The sequence below is a fragment of the Tamandua tetradactyla genome, chromosome 14 (genome assembly GCF_023851605.1).
Source record: "Tamandua tetradactyla isolate mTamTet1 chromosome 14, mTamTet1.pri, whole genome shotgun sequence".
NCBI lineage: Eukaryota > Metazoa > Chordata > Mammalia > Pilosa > Myrmecophagidae > Tamandua > Tamandua tetradactyla.
In genome coordinates, this window is record NC_135340.1 from 3,847,873 (window position 1) to 3,869,642 (window position 21,770).

The window sequence follows — 21,770 nt, forward strand, 5'->3', positions numbered from 1 at the left end:
AATATATTTTAGAAACAGCTTAATTGGGGTATAATTGCATAATAAAGTGCATATACTTAATGGGTACAATTTTTAAATTATTCACTGTCTAGTCATAATGATTTGTAATGTTTTTTCACATTTGTGGCTTGTCTTTCCATTCTCTTATCATTGTCTTTTGACATTTCAATTTTGTGGAAGTCCAATTTGTCTATTTTTCTTTTATGAATTGTATTTTTAGTGTTGTAACTAAGAAACGTTTGTGTATCTCAAGGTCACAAATGGGAGTTTACCTTTTCCATAGGAATGCCCAAAAGTTCCAGCACCATTTGTTGAAAAGACTCTCCCATCTTTCCTGAGCTGCCTTTGCAGATTTGCTGGAAAGACTTGTCCCTCTGTATGTGAGTCTGCTTGTGGGCTGCCCATCCTGTGCCACGGGCATGCCCATCTTTACCCTGCACCGCCCATTTGATCACTGCAGCTTTCTAAGAAGCCTTGAATTCGGAAGTGCTTGTCTTCTTGCTTTGTTCGTTCCCAAGTTTCAGCTTTTCTAGGTTCTTTGCATTTATACGTGGATTTTAGAATGAATTTATTAATCTCTACCAAAAATCCTACTGGGGTTTGGATTGACATTCTATTAACTTTATATAGATCGATTTGGGGAGAATGACATCTTAACAATATTGACTCATGTGGCCCATGGACATGGTATCTCTCTCCATTTGTTGAGGTCTTTTAAAAATTTCTCTCAGCATTGTTGTGGAGTGTACAGATATTGCACATATTTTGTTAGGTTTATTACTGAGTAGATCATGTTTTAGTGACTATTGCAAGCATGATTTCTCATTTTAATTTTAGTTTCCAATTGTTTGTAAATATTATGTACACATGCAATTAAGGCTTACATATTGATTTTTTTTTTTCCTGCAACCCTGCTGGTAGCTATTAGTGGCTAGTACATATATAGATCATGTTAGGCTTTCTATTATAATTCAATAATTTTACAGTAATGGTTTCATCTGTTACTATGTTTGATATTTGGGGCCACCAGCACTTCATAGTTACTTCCTCTAAGGTTCGTTGTGGAGAATTTAATGAACATGATAACAATTTACATTTAGATCTCTGACAGAGTAAGCTATTGTGTTATGAGTCATGCTGTCACCCCAAATTCAATTAACCATCTTTGCCAGAGATCCCAATTAACTCAAAATTTTAAAAAAGGTCTTTATATATTGTTAATGCTCAATAAATATTAAATATTAGTACAGTTAAGTGGCCTTAAACTCTTCTTCCCAATATTGATTTACCTTCATATAGCATTCATCTTCTAAAGAAACAGAATAATGCACTGGAGAAATCAAAATGTCTCTTAATTGGATCATTATTTTCTGTCCTTTGTTCTTTCAAACATTACTAAGAGTTTTAATTAGGATTAGCAACAGTACTTCTGCTTTTATCAAAGTGCACTTAATGAAGGTGATCAGGTTATTTTTTACCTGAATAACTTCAAGTATTAAAACTTTGTTCTTTTAGGATGTTTACAGAGGACCAATCATGCTAATAAAAAACTTTCCGAAGAAATTTGTTCAAAGACAGACTTGTATTTGAAGTGTTCTTTCTCTTTGTCCATTTAAAGAAATGAAAATGCAGAATAAACTAATTTTAACTTGCATAAAAATTTTCAGGTAGTTTCTTTTGATCTCTTTTAGGGAAATAGCTTTGTACTAGAAAGGGTTTTTAAGAATTATTAGGCAATTAGATATGGATTTCTTTTGAGCAATCATTCTTAGTCCATAAGTCTGGATTAGATATCCCTGTACTCTCAAGCTCCCTCTTCTGATTGTAGAAATGCTCTTTCTGCACTGGGACTGCCTGTTTCCAGGTTGAAAATCTCTCCAAGCTGTTAGCTTTCTGTGTTTAAGGACTTATTTCCTTTCTGCTACCTAGCAGAGTCTGGAAGACAGAAGGCATTTGAGAAATGCTACTATATGAAATAAATTGCATTAAAATGTATTTCTATAAGCAACTAGCTTCTGTGTACAATGTCAAATCACTAAGTTATTTAGAATTGTAGTGACCTAATTTTTATATATCTAAACATTATAAGTAAATTCAAGAATTCATGGAGGAACAGAGTAGAATAATTTTAATTTAAGATCTATTTATGCCCAGGGAATGAAATATTTTTAACATCAAAGGTGCTAACACTCAAAGCAGAATATTAGTTAAGGATGTTTTGCTCTCTTAAATCGCTATCTGTAGTTAGCATATTGAAAATTGTTATTGCAGCATTTCTTCATATCATACTTGCTATTAAATATGTGAATATCAATGATAAATGCTTTTAAAAGGAAAATAAAGTAGATAAACTCATAACTAGCTGAATTTGTTTATAATTCTAGTTAAAATTAAATGAAAATGAGTTTGAAACCAATTATTAAAATGTGGTTTATTCCCATTTGTAGATGTTTTTTATTCATGCAATCCTTTCCCTGATTACAGAGTTCAAGATGATGAGAAATAAAAGGTAAATTCTCTTCTCCTTTGATTACCTAATATTTAGACAATTTAATTCTTCTAGTTATAAATCTGTGAGACAAAGGAAAGATTTTTGCCTTTTCTAATTGATAGACTATGGAACTGTGATCTAGCCATAAATGCAATGTTATTTCAAAGAGAATTTAGCTCTAAATCCAACCTCTCTATTTTGAAGCCTGGGAAACTGAGGGCCAGAATCACATATAATGTTTGGAAGTTATCTTTAAGGATTTACAGTTTATTTAGGACTGCTTGTCAAAATCTTGCAAGGTGAATTAAAAAATCAAAGAGAATAAACCCCCCATCTGCATGAGACAAACTCATATAACTAAATCTCAATCAGGACTGATATATTTTTTTGAATATTTGAATTTTTTTGATCCTGAATAGCCAAATAAGTTTTCATTCTAAACTGTAGGAAATTGGACAAAGAATAAGCTACTACAAACCTTGGGGCTATTACCTGGGCTTTGTTTTCATATTGCCGAGCAATGGGTAACAGGGCTATTTTAGTTCCCAACCTGCTTAAAGCAGATACATAGAAATGAGTTGGTTTAAATAATGGGAATTCATTAGTCTGCAGTTTGAAGCCAAGAAAATGTCCAAATCAGGCCATCATTAAGGCAATCTTTCTTCCTGAAAACCGGCTGCGGCAATCCTTTGGCTCTCCTCCACGCGGCGAAGCACATGGTGGCATCAGCTGGTCTCTCCCTTCTCTTCTGGGTTTTGTTGCTTTTAGCTTTCATTCTTCTGTAGCTTTCTCTCTCTATCATACTGTTTGTATAGGACTTCAGTAATAAGATTAAGTACAATCCCAAATAAGGTGGGCTACACCCATCAAAATGTCATGCTGACAACGGGTTCACACCTACAGGAATGGATTAACTCAAAGAACATGTTTTTCTGGGGTATAGCATCAAACCACCACACACTAAGGGCATTTCCTAGAACATAGGAAAATAAGAAAAAGCTAAAGTTTTGGCACCAGCAAAAATTGTCACCAAAACCTGACAATGAAAATAAAAAAAAAGACCAGTCTTATTAATAAATATCAAATAAGAATTATACATGAAGTATTACAAAGTAGAATTTAGCAGAATTTTAAAAATACATGCCTTCTTTTTCAATATCTTGGAGTTAAGGGATATTTGTCAGAATGGTACAAAACCCAGAACCCTCAAAAGGAAAGTGTAGTTAATTTGATTACATGTTAGATATTTGCCTTTTGACCTGTTTGCTGTGGCAATCTTCACTATTAAACTCTATCATAATCTTTAATATTCAGAAAAAGATCAAATATCAGTTATCCAAATTAAAAAAAAGGGAAAAACAAAAAAAATTAACTATGGGTAGTGCTAACTTTCCACTTAAAACCTACTTTAGAAGGACCCCTCTCTAGCCCTGCTTTAGCTGTGGCCCCGGCCACAATAACAGGAAACCGCAGAGTTTTTGTTTTATTGTCAATCATAATAGTAAGAACTTGAGAAAGGACACAGAACCAGTATATTTTCCTCTCCTTCTTATAACTGAGGAAACTGTAGCTCAGAAGGATTGGGCTTACTCATGTGACAGTGATGGAACAAAGGACACGTCAGACAAGGGGATGGAGGTATATAAAATAACATCTTCAAGTTCAATTGCTATGAGAGTTATTTACTTTGGGAACATTGTAACCAGTAGAATGTGGACTCACTGTTCAAGTTCAGTGACCCCTGGGCCTGAGTCCCACCTTTGTACTGGTTGATCAGGAGAAGTTCTACAATTTAGTCGTGTGGTCTGGGAATGACATAAGATGAGAAGGAGAAGATTGAAATATTTCCTTCTCTCCTCTCCGTACACCTAATTCTGAGTGAATTTTCACAGCCAATATTAAGAGTACAGAAGGGGGAGAAAGAGGCAAGGACTTTCTCCTCTATTCCTAAAGAGTTATGGAAGGAAGGATAAATGCCATCCTCCAAGGCACAATAATATCTGGCATTACCAAAATAAACAACAACATCACCATGTGTGCTGGTTTGAAAGGAAGTATGTCCCCTAAGAAAAGCCATATTTTGATATAAATCCTATTTCATAAAGGTAGAATAATCCCTATTCAATACTGTATGTTTGAAACTGTAATGAGATCATCTCTCTGGTTGATGTGATTTAGTCAAGAACGGTTGTTAAACTGGATTAGGGGATGACATGTCTCCACCCATTTAAGTTGGTTTTGATTGGTTTACTGGAGTCCTATAAAAGAGGAAATATTTTGGAGAATGAGAGATTCAGAGAGAGCAGAACGATGTAGCCATGAGATGCAGAGAGTCCATGAGCCAGCAACCTTTGGAGATGGAGAAGGAAAATGCCTCCCGGGGAGCTTCATGAAACAGGAAGCCAGGAGAGTAAGCTAGCAGATGATGCCGTCTTTGCCATATACCCTTCCAGCTGAGAGAGAAGCCCTGACTGTGTTCGCCACATGCCTTCTCACTTGAGAGAGAAACCCTGAACTTCATCGGCCTTCTTGAACCAAGGTATCTTTCCCTGGATACCTGTGACTGTGACTGGACATTTCTATAGATTTGTTGTAATTGGGACATTTTCTTGGCCTTGGAACTGTAAACTAGCAACTCATTAAATTCCCCTTGTTAAAAGCCATTCCATTTCTGGTACATTGCATTCTGGTGGCTAGCAAACTAGAACACCATGGTATGTCTTAAGAGAGTGGACTAAGATGATGAAAATAGAGAAAAAATTGAAATTTGTTGAGCTACAAAAACTTCTAAAGAAACCCTGTTCTTTCTATTGATAGGAAGAATCCACATATGCTATTCAATTCAACTTCCATGCTTTTAAAATGTACACAATGACTGGAATTTCAGAACCGAAAATATTTATCTTCAGAAAACAGACATTAAAATTTAATTCTAGAAATAAATATCACCTGAGCATTCCAATACAAATAGAAACATAAAAACATGTAACTATACAAGCTTGAAATGGAAGATCACCTCTTGGCTAAGAATTCCTTTTTCCTTTTGCACTTAGTTTGTGTGCAAGAGAAACAATGTTTCCAGTCAAATACATGGCTTATTCTTGAAGGAGAAAAGTCTACTGTAGCAGCAATTTATCACCTGAGTGTCCTCTTGATGGTTTGCTATGGATGTGCTTTGGTTCTAATCAGCCCTGGAAATTCTGGAAAGAAGTACATTAACTGGTCTCCTAGGTTCTGATTTTCTACCCTAACTGTTTACAGATTCGTCCATATATATTAGTCAGTGGCGAGCTTTGAACATTGTGGTTGATAGCATTATGAAATCCACTTACAGTGTATGACAAAGAATAAAAAATCCATTCTTTTTTATAGTTAGGCATTTGATAACAGACATTTAAAGACATCACTTTAATCGCTGAGGTGGTGGATCAAGTCCTTTTGACCCCGACCCCTGCTGGTGTAACATCTGTTACATTTATCACCTCTCCCCAATATGACTGCAGTGTCGATTAACCAAGCATGTGGCGCTTCCAATTTGGTGACTCAAGAGAGCTCATCTATCACTTAGCACATCAGAAAGCACGTTCAGTTGCTTTTGCCTTTGTTTATTATGCCCTGGGACAGAAATGACTCCTAGCTTTCCTGATTAAAACACCGTGACCATGCTTTAAATTTAATTGTATACATTGCTAGTCAGTAGCATGGAATTCCCTTGTGCATAAACTTTAAAATCTCATTTAGACTGGCTCTGTGTTATGGGAGAAGCTCCAGCTTGGGGAGGAGAATCGTTACCACATATTTGGTCTCCAGCCATATATGGTGCATCCTAGAAATTTACAGAAAAAGTACAGAAAAATCCATGTAAGTTTTAGAGATGCAACCCCCAATAAATTCCCTCAGAAATATATTTAATTTGAATTAAAGATAATGTAATTCTGCTAACTCATGTATAACGAAATCAAGTTTATTTTTATGGAAATTTTAAGAAACTTGGAAAGCAAATAAAGAATTCTGGAAAATGTGATCAATTGGAAACTTTATGATCTCTGACACTAGTGACATTCCCTTGATAGATAATAAAAAAAAAAGACTGTAAGTACTTGTAAGTCTGGAGGAGAAACAATCTGAATTGTTTAATGAACCATTTAATGAAGTTTAACATTTTCATAGTTTAAAAATCATTTAAATTATTATTTTCAATGAATATGGGAGTTTTAATAGGATTTTGGACCGATACTATTATTTCTATCTATCAAGAGTTATTTGTATTAATGAGCTCTTTTTTACCTTTACTTTTTAAATTTCCTTTATCACATAGGGAATAAGTCCAGGGGACATAGAGTTCTTACAATCAACTCTGCATCACTTGCTGGTGTAGATCTAGAGATTTCTAGGTATATGACCAAGATAAATATATAGATACATAAATATTTAAATATATAAATATATATTTATGGGCAAAAAATATCTGGAGGAGTTGCAGATGCATTAACAAATTGTGTTATATGTTTAAAATTTTTGCTTAACTGATAAAAGTCCCCCCTTTTATCAGCTGATTTATTTAAATGAAATACACACACATACACACACACATATCTTTTTAAGGAGTCACTTGATGCTTTTTGCATTACTATTGTCATATATTTTAATCAGTTCCTTGTCTATCATAAAGCAAGAATATCTTAAAGGGCAATTTTAGATGCTACCTAATGCAATCACTCATCTAAAATATATATGAAAGACTTACTATGGGCTGGGTACTATTCTAGAGACTGGGGATATAATGGAGACCTAAATTGACATTTCCTTGAGAGCATGGAGTTTATGTTCTAGTGAGGAACACAGAAAGTATACAATTGAACAAGTGAATATATAACATGCATGATGGAGATGGGAGCTGTAAAGTCAACTGAAACAGCACAAGAGGACATAGGAAAATGGGGGATGTGTGCTCCTCTAGATGGCATGGTTAAGGAAGACTTCCCAGAGGTGACATTGAGCATAACCTGAATGTACTAAAAGAGTAAATGATGTGAATCTTGTGTATAGGTGGGAGAGTGGTGGGAATTGGGAAAGAGCCTTCAAATCAGAGTGATCAAATTGCAAAGTCTTTGGTTTGAGAATGCGTTTTCCATGTTGGAGAAAGTAAGACTTCAAGGAAGACAGTAAGACTGCAACCATAAAAGTGAGAAAAATGGCAAGAATGAGGTCAGAGAGGGAGCTAGGACAGAGAAAAAGCCCTGTAGGCCATATAGTAAGAAAAATGGAAATATTCGTCTAGAGTGCAGAATAGCTCATATATTAGGTCACAAAGTAAATCTCAATAAACTAAAAAATGTTGAAATCATACAATGTCTGTCCTCTGACCTTAACAGAATGAAGCTGGAAATTAATAACAGAAGGAGAAATGGAAAATACACAAATATGTGGAAATTAAGCAATTCCCAAACAACCAATGGGTTAGAAAGTATCTTCAGACAAATGAAGATGAAAATACAACATATGAAAACTCATGAGATAAGCAAAGTCAATGCAGAGAAGGAAATTTATAGCCCTAAATGCTTACGTTAAAAAAGAAGACTTTGAATCAGAGACCTAACCCCAAAGCACTAAAAAGAAGAGCAAATTAAACCCACAGTGAACAGAAGAAAGGAAGTAACAGATAAGTGAAATAGGAAACAGAAAAACTATACAGCAAATCAAACATATCAAAACTTGGTCCTTTGAAAAGGATCAATAAAATTGACAAACATTCAGCTAGACTGGCAAAGGAAAAAAAGAGAGAAGATACAAATGATGGAAACCATAAATGAAAAGAAGACATTATTATCAATCTCTTTGAACTAAAAAAGACTATAAGAGGGTACTATAAACAACTGTATGTCAATATATTAGATAACTTTGCTGGTTTTGAAATTGTTGTATACTCCAGAAAAGTCTTGCTCTTCTAATCTTTGTTCAAGATTGTAGGGTGGGACCCTTTGACTGCACTCATTTTAGGTGTGACCTTTTGATTAGATGGAAATATGACTTACTTCAAATCGGATTTTGATTAGTTTATTGAGTCCTTCAAAAAGGGAGATGGTTCAGAAAAGCATGGTTGCTTCAGAGCCAACATTTGGATGCAGATATTTGGAGATGCTTGGAGTGCTGACAGAGAGAGCAGATACCTAGACAGGGATGTTTGGAGATGCAGAGCCCAGCAGGTAATGCCATGTGCCTTCCCAAAGGATACTAAGCAAGCCAGAACCCAGAGTTGTGTCCTGGAGATGCTAAGGGAAGGCCCACAGATAATTAGGGAGGAAACTACAGACATCAGAAACTGGAAGCAAGGAAACTGGGAAGAAGGACCAGCTGGTGCCAGCTGTGTGCTTTCCCATGAGACAGACGCCAGCTTTTCTTGAGTCAAGTATCTTTCTATGGATGCTCTAGTTTGGACATTTTTATGGCCTTAGAACTGTAAATTTGTAACTTAATAAATTCCTGTTAAAAAACATTTCACCTGTGGCATATTGCATTCCAGCAGCATTTAGCAAACCAAAATCATAACCAAGATGAAATGTACAAATTCTTAGAAAAAATAAACTGCCTATACAGAGTCAATGAGAAATAGAAGATCTCACAAACCAATTACTGGTAAAGAGATTGAATCAGATATCAAAACCATCCCCAACAAAGAAAAGTCCAGAATTTAGATGGCTTTACAGGGGAGTTCTAACAAATATTCCAAGAAGATTTAACTGCAATTCTACTCAAACTCTTCAAAAAAATTGAAGAGTAGAGAACACACCCTAATTCATTCTACAAGGCAAAAATCACCCTTATACCAAAGCCAGATAAAGATACCACAAGGAAAGAAAACTGCAGACCAGTATCTCTTAGGATATAGATGTAAAAATCCTCAAAACAATGCTAGCAAACCAAATTCAGCACCATGCTAAAAGGTCGTGATCAAGTGGAATTTATCTTGGTATGCAAGGTTGGTGCAACCTAAGAAATTCAGTTAATATAGCAGACCATGTTAACATCATGAAGTACAAAAAACACATGATCATCTCAGTTGACGCAGAGAAGGCATTTGACAAAATCCAGCACCTCTTCTTGGGAAAAAACGTTTAGAAAACTAGGGATGGAAGGGGACCTCATCAGCATGATAAAAGGCATGTATGAAAAACTCACAGCTACCATCCTACTTAATGATCAAAAAATGAAAGATTTCCCTTTGAGAGCAGGAACAACACAAGGATGCCACTGCCACCATGATATTCAACATTGTACTGGAATTTCTTGCCAGAACAACTAAACAATATAAAGAAATAAAAGACAACCAAGTTGGAAAGAAAGTAAAACCTGCCCTATTTGAAGATAATATGATTCTATATACAGAAAATCCTGAAAAATCCGCAACATGGCTCCTAGGGCTAATAACTGAATTTAGAAAAGTAACAGGGTGCAAGATCAACACCACAAATCAGCAGTGTTGCTGTACACAAGTAATGAACCATCAGAAGAAGAAAGTAAGAGAAATATTCCATTCACAATAGGAAGTAAAATAACCATATAGCCAGAATAAATCTGACCGAGAATGTAAAAGACTTGTGCACAGAAAACTGTAAAACATTGCTAAAAGAAATCATAGAAGATCTAAATAAATGGAAGTAAAATCCATGTTCATGGATTGGAAGACTAAATATTAAATATCAGCCCTATCTAAAGAAATGTGTAGATTCAATCAAAATTCCACTGACTGTCTTGGCAGAAATAGAAAAACCAATCATCAAATTTATATGGAATGGTAAGGAACTTGAATAGTGAAAGCTGCCTTGAAAAAATAGAATGAAGTTGGAGGACTCACACTTCCCAGTGTTAAAACGTATTACAAAGCCTCAGTAATCAAAACAGCATGGTACTGGCACAAGGACAGATGCATAAACTAATGGGATAGAATTGAGAGCTCAGAAACCAACTCTTACGTTTATGGTCAACTGATTTTTTTTTTTTTTAATATGGAATGCCTCACGAATTTGTGTATCATCCTTGCACAGGGGCCATGCTAATCTTTTCTATATCATTCCAATTTCAGTATTTGTACTGCCAAAGCAAGCACTGGTCAACTGATTTTTGGCAAGGGGGAAAAGATTACTCACTTGGGAAAGAACAGTTTCTTAAATGGTGCTGCAAAAACTAGGTCTCCATTTGCAAAAAAAAAAAAAAAGGACTCATACTTCTCATTTTATACAAAACTATAAAACATTGCTAAGAGAAATCAAAGATACTCAAAATGTGTCAAAGACTTAAATAAAATAGCTAGAAATATCAAAATCCTAGAAGAAAATGTAGGAAATCCTCTTCAGAACCTTGTGTTATGCAATGTTTTCTTAGACTGTACATACAATGCAGAATTAACAAAAAAATTGATAAATGTGACTTTATCAAAATTAAAAGCTTTTATGCCTCAAAGAACTTTATCATGAAAGTAAAACAACACTCTATATGGCAGGAGAAAATATTTGGAAACCACATATCGAATAAAGATTTAGTATCCAGAATATATAAAGAAGTCCTTCAACTTAACAAAATAAAAATACATTCAACCCAATTAAAAATGGGCAAAAATGGGCAAAAGTGTTGAGAAGACATCTCTCTGAAGAACATATACAAATAGCCGGAAAGCACATGAAAAGATGCTTAGCGTCTTTAGTCATCAGGGAAACGCAAATCAAAAACACAGTGAGAACAGATTTCACACCCATTAGAATGGCTGCTATTAAAAGTGAGAAAATGACAAGGTTTAGAGAGGATGCTGAGAAACAGGAACACTCATTTATTTCTGGTGGCAATGTAAATGCAGCTGCTGTGGAAGACGTTTTGGCGGTTCCTCAGAAAGTTAGGTATAGAATAAGCATATGAGCTGCCAATCCCACTACTTGTTTACACCCCAAAGAATTGAAAGCCGGGACTCAAACAGGCATTTGTACACTAATATTCATAGTGGCATTATCCACAGCCACCAAAAGGTAGAAGCAACCTGTGTTCCAGAAACCAACGTACAGAAAAATAAAATGCGGTACATGCATACGATGGAATATTATTCAGTCATAAAAAGTAATGAAGTCCTGATACATTTGACAATGTGGATGGACTTTGAAGACAGCATATTGGGTGAAATAAGCCAGACACAAAATGACACACCAGATTATAACTATTAAACTTGATTTTCCGTATCTCACTGGCCGTGCCTCCTAAGTCCCCATTGATGATTTCTCCTCTTCTTATTTGTGACCGGTTCGGTCCACCACCCTCTAACTCTTCTATTCTAAAATGACACAGTGAATCTGGAGAGCATCTGAACATTTAACATGGTATGGTAACACTGATCTGAACGAGCATAAGTGCACTTAGAGAGTCAGAATCTCGTATGTAGGTTACCAGGGCCTGGGGTGAGTACAGGGAATGAGAAGTTAAGGCTTAAATTACACAGAGTTCTTATCTGGATTGATGGAAATGTTTCGGCGATGGATGATGGCAATGGTAGCGTAATATTGTAAAAAAAAAGAAAAGCAAAAAGAATTTTGTTCTCTGTATTGGAAGCCTTTGTTGGTTTTGAGCAGGAGAGTGAAATGATCTTACTTGCATTTAAGCACATGCATCTAAGTGACGTGGGCGTAGATTGCGAGTAGGGCAAGGGCAGAAACAGCAAAACCGGTTGGGAAATACTTCAGACATGCTGGTGGCTTAGCCAGAGTGCTAGCAGTGTGAGAGGGTATTTGCTTATGAATTACATGTTGATATATTTGATTGTAAAATGGAAAGAATTTGCTGATGGATTGGATACGGTGGTGGTTTGGTGGAGGAAGGAAAGACAGGAGTTAAGAACATCTCCATGATTTTGGAGCAGACTGATGGAGAGGATATTTTTCCCTAGTTTCCGAAGTGGGGACACTTGTGGTGCTAGGGGTGTGACTTAGCAGTTCTGTCAAGTTTCAGTTGTCCACTCGACACCCTAACGGAGGTTTGAGTGTGGCAACATTTATGAAACCGTCACTTTAGGAAGAGCCCAAGGCCAGATATATATTTCTGGGCCTTAAATGTTCAGATGCTCTCCAGGTTCATTGTGTAATTTTAGAATAGAAGAGTTAGAGGGTGGTGGACTGAACCGGTCAGAAGTAAGAAGAGGAGAAATCATCAATGGGGACTTAGGAGGCATGGCCAGTGAGATACGGGAAATCAAGCCAAATAGTGATAATCTGAAATACGATGACTGTTACTGGTTTGAGCTATCCTGACACATACAGGAACAGAGAGTTTGTTCGCAGAAGCAGCAAGTACATCTCATATGCCTGGACTTTGTGTCCTAGTTTTTCAGTTTCATGGAGAGGCATGGAGAGGGGAGGTGTTTGTTTCTCCCTTTTGCTATGAAAATGATGAATTCTACTCTCTAAGGGTGTCTGAATTATTCATTACAAAGTCGGGAGTATCAATAGCAGCATTGCACTATTAGATAAAAATAGGTCCTGCTTAAACGTGAGCTGATGTTGGAGACTAGAGTGTGGGAAGGAGCGAGGCGAGCTCCAGAAGCCCGTGAGAAAGCCATGTGGTGTTGTGTGCCAGAGATAATGGTGGCTTGGGCAGGGGCAGGGTAACATTTTTAAAGGTCTGGAATACAGCTGTACTAGCTAACCTGGGAGCAATATGATTTATTTTAATGCCAGTCGGGGTTAGTAGTTTTAGCACCTAAACATATTCTTCTAACACAGAATTTAATAAAATAGCAGTATTTTTCAAGGAGAGTTAAACTATTCTTTGAAGTAAATTACATGTAATTAGCCAAAGAATGCTCTCAAAAGTGCAACACACACTTTTATAGTATAATTGCATATGTTTATGTTACTACTCCAGTTTGGCTCTATTCCCTTTTTCTAGGAAACTGAGGCTACCCTTTTTTAGGAGAGGCTCTTTCAAGACTGTCTCTGTTCTGGTCTAGGCATTCCCTTCTTTTGTGATCTGATTCTGTGTCATTCTTCAGGCTGCTGCAGTGACCCCTGATGGTTCAGTGACCCCCGAGTGTGGCATTGATTCACGCCCTGCTCACTTCCTTACATAGCTATGGATGCAAAGGGTTCTGCCTCGCTTACGATTGTTCACACAATGTCTTAACTGAATTTCTGTTTCAGTGGTTACTTCTCTACACAAAAGTGAAATGCATTCAACAAAAATCTTTATTCATTCCATATATCAAATTATCTACAAGAGGTAAGAGGGGGTTATTTAGAAAACTTCCATAGAATTAGATGAGAAAGAATAGCTTTGTGATTGATAAACATGATATATATTATATGAAATTTTTTGGCATAAGAACATAAGAAAAACTTATAAGGCAAACTTTTAAAGATTTTCTTAAAAAATGGATAGTTCACAAATGGAGAAATATAAATGGCCAATACACATATAGAAATATTCAACCTCAGTAGAAAACAAACATTAAATTAGAATTCAAATTTAAATAATGAAATATCAACATTACTGAAGTTTAAATATGTAAAAATGCATATACATACATAGGTTTGTGATGATACCAGGAACTGGGGTTTGAATTAAGTTTTCTGGTGAACTTGGTGTATAAATTAAAATATCTTTGGGAACATGCATCTTTTGTTTTAATTTGATAAATCCAGTATTGAAAATATGCTATAAAGATGTTCATTGCAGCATTAATTATAATTGCAGTAAAGAAAAAGTCCTGTAAATGCTCACCATATGGGACTGCTTTAAAAATCTCTCTGGTGCTCTCACAGAGAAGAATATGCTGCATATATTAACATGATATCAGAGGTTAGTTAGTTATATAGAGAAAGATACCCAATATACAGTTTGGTGAAAAAAGTAGGTTCCAAAACACTCTATTAAGTATGAGGACACATGTATATATATTTTTTAATATATGAATATTTTATTTATTTAAACTTAACTAGCAACAAGATAGAAAATCCCATTTAACCATTGTAATACTCCCCAAACACTTCTTATGCAATAGGTTAACTTATTTTAGCACCTTACCTATCCAAGATGAAAAAACAAATTATTTCTAAGTTTTTCCATTAATAGTGAGTCTTGTCTTCTGAAATAAAGGCTAATGCCAACATAAATATTAACAAGGATATTATCCTGATGTCCATGTTATTTTTGCTTTTTACTTTTTTATTGTACAGTATGACATATATACAAAGCAAAGAAATAAAAGTGCAATAGTTTTCAAAGCACTCTTCAACAAGTACTTATAGGACAGATCCCAGAGTTTGTCACAGGCTACCATACGATGCTCTCAGATTTTTCCTTCTTGCTGTTCCAGAATATAGGAGGCTTGAAGGCTTAAATATTTTTAAAATAATTACAATAGAATTTTTTCCTTCTTTTTTTGTGAAAAATAACATGTACAAAAAAAGCAATAAATTTCAAAGCACAGCACCACAATTAGTTGTAGAACATATTTCAGAGTTTAACATGGATTACAATTCCACAAATTTAGGTTTTTTATTTTATCTAGCTGCTCTAAAACACTGGAGACCAAAAGAGATACCAATTTAGTGATTCAGCACTCACATCCATTTGTTAAATCCTGCATTCTCTGTATAACTCTACATCACTTTGATCTTTCCACACGAATATACATATACACATGTGTATTTCTGCGTGTGTGTGTGTGTGTCTGAAAGGTTGGGGTGTGAGGAGTGTAGATTTGGCTCTGTAGCCAGACTGCTTGGGTTCATATTCCAGTTTCATTGTTTTCTGCTTTATCTTGAGCAAGTTATTTAACATCGCTGTGCCTCAATTGCCTTATTCACAAGGTGGGAATAAAAATATAATCTTTCTCATCTGATTCTTGGGAGGATTAGGTAAGTTTACATACGTAAAATAATTAGAAGATGGCTGGTCCAAAATAAGCACACCAAAATATTATTTCTTATTTTTATCTCCAAAGGTTAACATTGGGTATTCATTCATTTAACAACTATTTATTATATTTATTGAGGGCCCATTTTAGGTGTGGTGCTGTTATCAGAACTAGGGAGGCATTGATGAACAAAACAGATAAAGTTCTTGCACTTGCATTTTATTGGAGAAGATAAACATGAAGATAAACAAATGGACACATGATATGAAGTTAGGTACTGATGAGTGTAGCGTTTCAAATGTGGCAGAGTAAAGGGAGAGGGGTCATGGAAGGGGTGCTTTAGATGTGTGGTCAGTGAGGGCCTCTCAGGGGCAGGTGCTTGTGAAGAGACCTCACTAAAGCCCCACGTGAAGGCTTACACGCATCTAAGTGAAGAGCATTCCAAGTCAAAGGAAAAACTGGGAATGCCCTTGGATGGGGATGCAATATGTTGGAGGACCTCAAGAAGATTCTGTGGCTGGAGCAGGAGAAACGAAGAGAAGGGAGGTGGGTAATTAGGGGTAGACAATGAGAGCGGACCCAGGAGCCTGCTCGTTGGGGGATGTGTAGTCACGAGGACACCTTAGGCCTTATTTCATGTGTACCGGGGAGCCAGTGGAGGGCTATGAACACGTAATGAATGGACTACCCTGGACCAACATGATTAGTGGGGTAGTGGATTATTGAAATGGTCTTCTTTTTGTTCATTTGTATTTCCAGGTTACTTACAATGGATAGGCATTCCTTTATAAACTGCTTAATGAAGGTTCTGGGTATCAATTAGGCACATGTATGATGATTGCTTTTACTGTTTTCTCCAACTTTCAAAGGGACCCGACCCTTATGTTGATACATAAGATCTCCATGTTTCTGTGGTTTTTTGTTTTGTTTTGTTTTGTTGTTGTTGTTTTAATTTGTTATCAACTCAAAGTTATTTCAGGAGAAATATCCTTTATCAGCCCTAAAAAGTAGTTCACTTTTTTATTTTCCTTTTTGGAGACACATGTCTATTATTGCACAAAGGCATCTTCATGTCCACTGCAGAAAACATCATTTTTCATTCCCTGTCACTTGGATTTGTTTTCAAGAGCCCAGTACAAGTGCCACTGTGGTGTCAAAAGTACCTTCTCTCCATTGCTCAGTTCAGCAATGTGAACAAGCTGTTGCCAATTTTTCTAGACCAGTGGAAACCATGTTAGTTTCTGCAGAAAAATAAAACATTTGAGCTACTATATCATTATCTGCTGACTATCTTTGGCAGGAAAAAAAAATAATCTCCAATGCTGGCAATGAAACATGGTATGTCACAAAGACGGGACTCTTTCTTCAGGCCACCTGGCCTGAGAGAAGAACTGATGGCAGTACCTGATCGCGACTTGAGCATGGTTTGTAAAGGACAAGGTGAGCACCTGGACACTTGCAGTCACGGAGCGTGCATCTTTCCCTTTGCCATTTTTTTGAACAGCTACTTCGTGTCTGACATGGATGCCCTCAGCCCGGAATCTTAGAAGCAAATTTAAAAATATTCAGTTTGAAAAAAAGAACACCTTTCGAATGATCCCCCATCCTGTGTAAGGATGTGTTTAAAAATCAAAAAGGAAAATGAATAAAAAGAAGTTATATATTATGATCTCATATGCTTTAGATAACACACTGCGTTTGAAGTACATGTAACTTAAACATAAAACATGTAACAGTGTGATACTGCATGCTGATATATCTTTAGAATAACGATAGACAGTAGCTATATTTGGAACGACCTTTGTGTCTAAAAACCATTTTCACATAAAAGGTGCTGCTGCTTGCCTTGGACTACTCAGAAAAGGGCAGGAGGACTGAGTCCTGGAAGACTCGGGGTGGGTAGAAGAGGTGACTCAAATTCACCCTACTCAGTTCTTTCTTGTTTTTGAGGACAAAGCAGTGCAAAGGGTGTCAAATACATTATTCCATTTAGTCTCATGACAATCTGTGGAATAGGACTATTATCATCCCTACACTGCACATGGGAAATATGGGATCCAAAGGAGTGACATAAATTGTTCCAGGTTGCATGACTACTAGGTGATTGAATGGGCACTGACACTCAAGCACCCCAGCTCCAGAGCCTACATGCACAATAGCTTCGCTATTTGGTCTAGCCATGCTCACACATGCTACTCTTGGAAAAATAATATTTGAACTTGTACAGTCTATTAATCACATCACATGCAGTAATTTCTTCATTGAACTGCACATGATGCTATTCCTCATAATCTTTCTAGAACTCAGATCACACAGAAAGAATCTATTCATATGCTACAGAAAAACTGGGTAAGTCACATCAGCCTCATAATTTTTTTCAATGGCCAAGAGGATATTCCTGAATGTGCATTTCTTATTCAGTTTCTTTTTAAAGGAAGATTTATCCTCAGAGCTATTCTTGTCTGCAAGAAAATGCACTGCACAGTATTTAGGCTACCTGATCTACTTGTGAATGGAGCTAAGGCATTTAAAAAAAGATTTGTTTTTGCACTTTCCTTTGAACAGATTGAATAAGCCTCTATTATTGTCTCTTGGGTTTAGGAACCCAGCTAGACCTACAACCACATGCTCTCTCAATACACCCTAAACACACAAAGGCCCATTAAGCTTGTGTATTATGTTCAGATGGATAATTAGAGTAATCAAAATCTACTCACAGCCCCTGCAGAATCATTCTTGATGGAAGCTACTAGAAATTGAATGTTTCTATTTAGACCAAGAAGAGAACGTGAATTTATCACTTCTGGCAGATCTTTCTGCAAATAAAGGCACTGCTTTTGTGCATACTTACAACCTGTCACAAGTAGGGGTAGAGCTGCTGGATACGTCATGCTAATAAGTATCTGGGAAATTTGGTAATCCGTTTAAAGACAGCAACTCTGTTCTTACTAGTTTCTAAATTTACTCTAACTTTCATTGGTACAAATTAAAATGAGGATCTTGCTGACTATTGATTTTTTTCTCTCTAGAATTCAGTTTTGAAGACTCTACTTTTATTTAACTAAACACTGCTGGTTAACTAAAGTCTTGGCTTTTATAGACTCAGGAGAGCAGGATCTAACATAAATTAATCGTGACTTAATTGACTGAACTAATTCAAGTTCCCTCCAGTCCACTGCACAACAATATTCTTGTCTTCCCAATGAAAGCTAAATGGTTCGTTGCTCCAGGGGTATCAGCTTTTACATCTTTAGCACCATGGTTTTACTGAGAGCCAAAGGTTTAATTCTCTTGGAACTGTCTACAAATGTCTTCATAGGTAGGAAGACTAAATTAATTGTCCCTACACATAATACACAACAGAGCCGATCAATTTCCTTTTATTATTTATATGTATAGTCTATAGTTTTTATTTGGTTATACTGTTAGATATACACACACATGATAACAACATAAATAAACTTGATTGCAATCATGTCTTTGTCTTACTCAAAGAGAATTTTAAAAGTGCACTAAATTCCTGCTGCTATCACTATGTTACTATGAAAACCAAAAGCATTTAGCAAAATTAGATAAATCATCTATGATAATAGTTTTCTCAAAAACATGGTTTGGCAGAATAGCAAGTACTGATCAAACTGGTGAAGAAATTGTTCAAGAGAACTACGTTTTCTCCTCTTTTAATTTATCTAAGAATCATATTCAAGAGTCTGTCCTAGGTTATACAAAACTATCCAAGTTCTTGATATTTTTACCTTTTACATATTTTACCTCGAAAATAACCCACTAAAATTGTAGTAACTTTTAAAACTAAAGAATCACTCATTCTTCCACAGGTGAGAGAGACCTATAAAGAAAAATTGAACTTAGCATACCTTTATTTTTTTTAATTTTTTTTTTTATTTTACATGGGCAGGCACCAGGAATAAAACCCGGGTCCTTTGGCATCTCAGGCAAGCATTCCTGCCTGCTGAGCCACCGTAGCCCACCCTAAACTTAGTATATCTTTTATCCCCCAATCAGTACTGCATTCACTGGAATACACGTGACCTAAAAGAATGAAGATGAAGAATTTTATTTTATTTTATTTTATTAGAGATTATATCAGCTTTGCAAAATCTGGATTTCTGAACAACTCTTTGTTGTGTTTTTGGGTGCTTAATTTTTTTTTTTTTTGCATGGGCATGCACTGGGAATTGAGCCCAGCATGGCAGGCGAGAACTCTGCCACTGAGTGACTGTGGCCTGCTGTGGGTGCTTAATTTTTGAAAATTTTGTTTTGCTTTTTTTGTTTATTTGTTTTGCTTGTTTGTTTGCTGGTTGGTATATTGGGTTCTGTTTTGTTCCATTTAGAGTCCTCTCTCAGCTCTCCCTTAGGACTCACATACAACTTGGGTTACCAGAGTGAAACTGAGTTAAGGATGTCATTGGTTCCTTAGCCACAGTGATTGTAAGCATTAAAACATCAGATAATGACTGCAGCTGACTGTGAGCAGACCCCCAGAGGTCCAGGAGTAAAGGACAGTATTATGCAAATAATTTTATGCTTTAGTGAGAGTGTCTTTGCATATCTCATAATATGTATAGAATATCCTATTAAGAACATCACATAATACAAAGCAAAGCGAGATATATGTGCAGGCAAGAGATAAGAATTTTAGTTGAATTTATGCCACTTGCTATGTTAACTTGGGCATACCTAGCCCATTTAAGCCTCCTTTTTGTAAACACAAAATGGGATTTTATGTACTTATATGTTGGTTATGATAACATGAAGCGACATTTAAAAGTATTTTAAAACCAGAAAAGCATTATTTGTTTGTGAAGTGGCTCTGTTTTGCCTTTGCGATGATAATGAACTCTTAAATTCAGACATACATCAGTTGTAGGATTACCCTCTCAGAGATTAGTCTGCTTTAAATTTAGTGAACTAAAACATGACTGCCATGTGTGAATTGTCAGGTTTCTAATGAACTTTGGGTCAGGGATTTTCTACATGTGTGTGATAGGGAAGTGGCAAGTAAGACCTGTCACCTAAGCTACTGAAGTCATGATTTTTAGTACATATGGAAATTCGTGAAGATAACATTGTTAAATGTGTCCCCAACTTCTCTCTCTCTCTCTCTTTTTGCTTAGCCTTCAGTATTGAATCTGCAGAGACTCTGCTTTTTAATGTATGCAAATCTAAAAGGAGAAAGGTCAAGCCAAAGCTACTGATGTTTTACTGGCTCTTGTTGAGCTACCATTGCTGGTTTCGCTGTAGCAGTGCCACAGATGGAGTGCTGAGAAGGTCAGAAGACATGATCAGGCAGTAGGACAAGTAGGTACTTCCTTGATAAGTACCTTGATGCTGAGACAGCAGGCTTAAAATAAAGAACTGACTTTTCACATAATTTCATTTCCTATAAGTTAAAATTCTCACCGGTCAGATAACATTAAGTTTATATTAAAAAGCCAAAGTGAAATCAATACATGATCAAGCACATGATATGATCCTTGTGAGCTGACACATGGAGTATGGAAAGTTTTGAGATGAGGGTGAGTTAAAATGGAAAAAACATGTCCTTTGCAATAGATACAACATATGTAAGTAGTTATAAACCATTGATTCTCAGAGAACAGTAAGACTAAAATTGAATGTTCAGCTCCTTCAACTTAAGAATAAAGTTTCTTTATATTCTTTTACCCACTTGATTTCCTAAAATTGAATTAAGACATTTCAAAGTTGGATGCATATATGACTTTTTAGCTTTTGAAAAGCTAGACCTGTTAAAAAAATTTAGCTTCTATCTCTTGGATATTAATTCCTCGTGGGTATCTCAAACAGATAAAAGTGATTAGTGCCTTTACCACTCTCTTGTTGGCAGTTACTAAGTTGAATAATATAAAATTGTTTTTGCAAGGAAAAAATGATGAAATATTGGCAATTTCACATGGTTCAACATGATCTCTTTGTTTCTACTTTCTATAGTCCCATGTTGTGGAGGAGACGGCCTTTCTTGACAAATAGCACAAAGGGAATTAGACAGAATCTATATATGTAATTAACTTAGTATCCTTAACTCTATAAGTAAATTTAAATTGTTGCTGTTTTTACCTGGTTTCCTGAAAAGTTTGTTATGTAAAAGAGGGTTTATGTCAATGATAAGGACATATATTTTTGCATTAGAAACAAATAAATACATTTATTCTACTTCCAGTATTTTGAATATGTGGTAAGTTCTGTGTTAAATGTATTTAAGGCAATTTCTATTTCCAGTACTCAATATAATACTCAATAACACTCAATATAATACTCAATAATTAACATTAGTGAAGCCCTAGTTTTAGGATTCTGTGTGATTCACAGATCGAAGCATAACATATTATGTATACACAATTTGAGTCT

General features: G+C 35.8%; 1 non-coding gene across 1 annotated transcript; it reads right to left on the minus strand.

Moving 5' to 3' along the window:
- Window positions 1-10,491: 10,491 nt before the first annotated feature.
- On the minus strand, window positions 10,492-10,598 carry LOC143656608 (U6 spliceosomal RNA). The gene has a single exon (XR_013162524.1). It is a non-coding gene; the product is annotated as a U6 spliceosomal RNA (small nuclear RNA).
- Window positions 10,599-21,770: the final 11,172 nt, after the last annotated feature.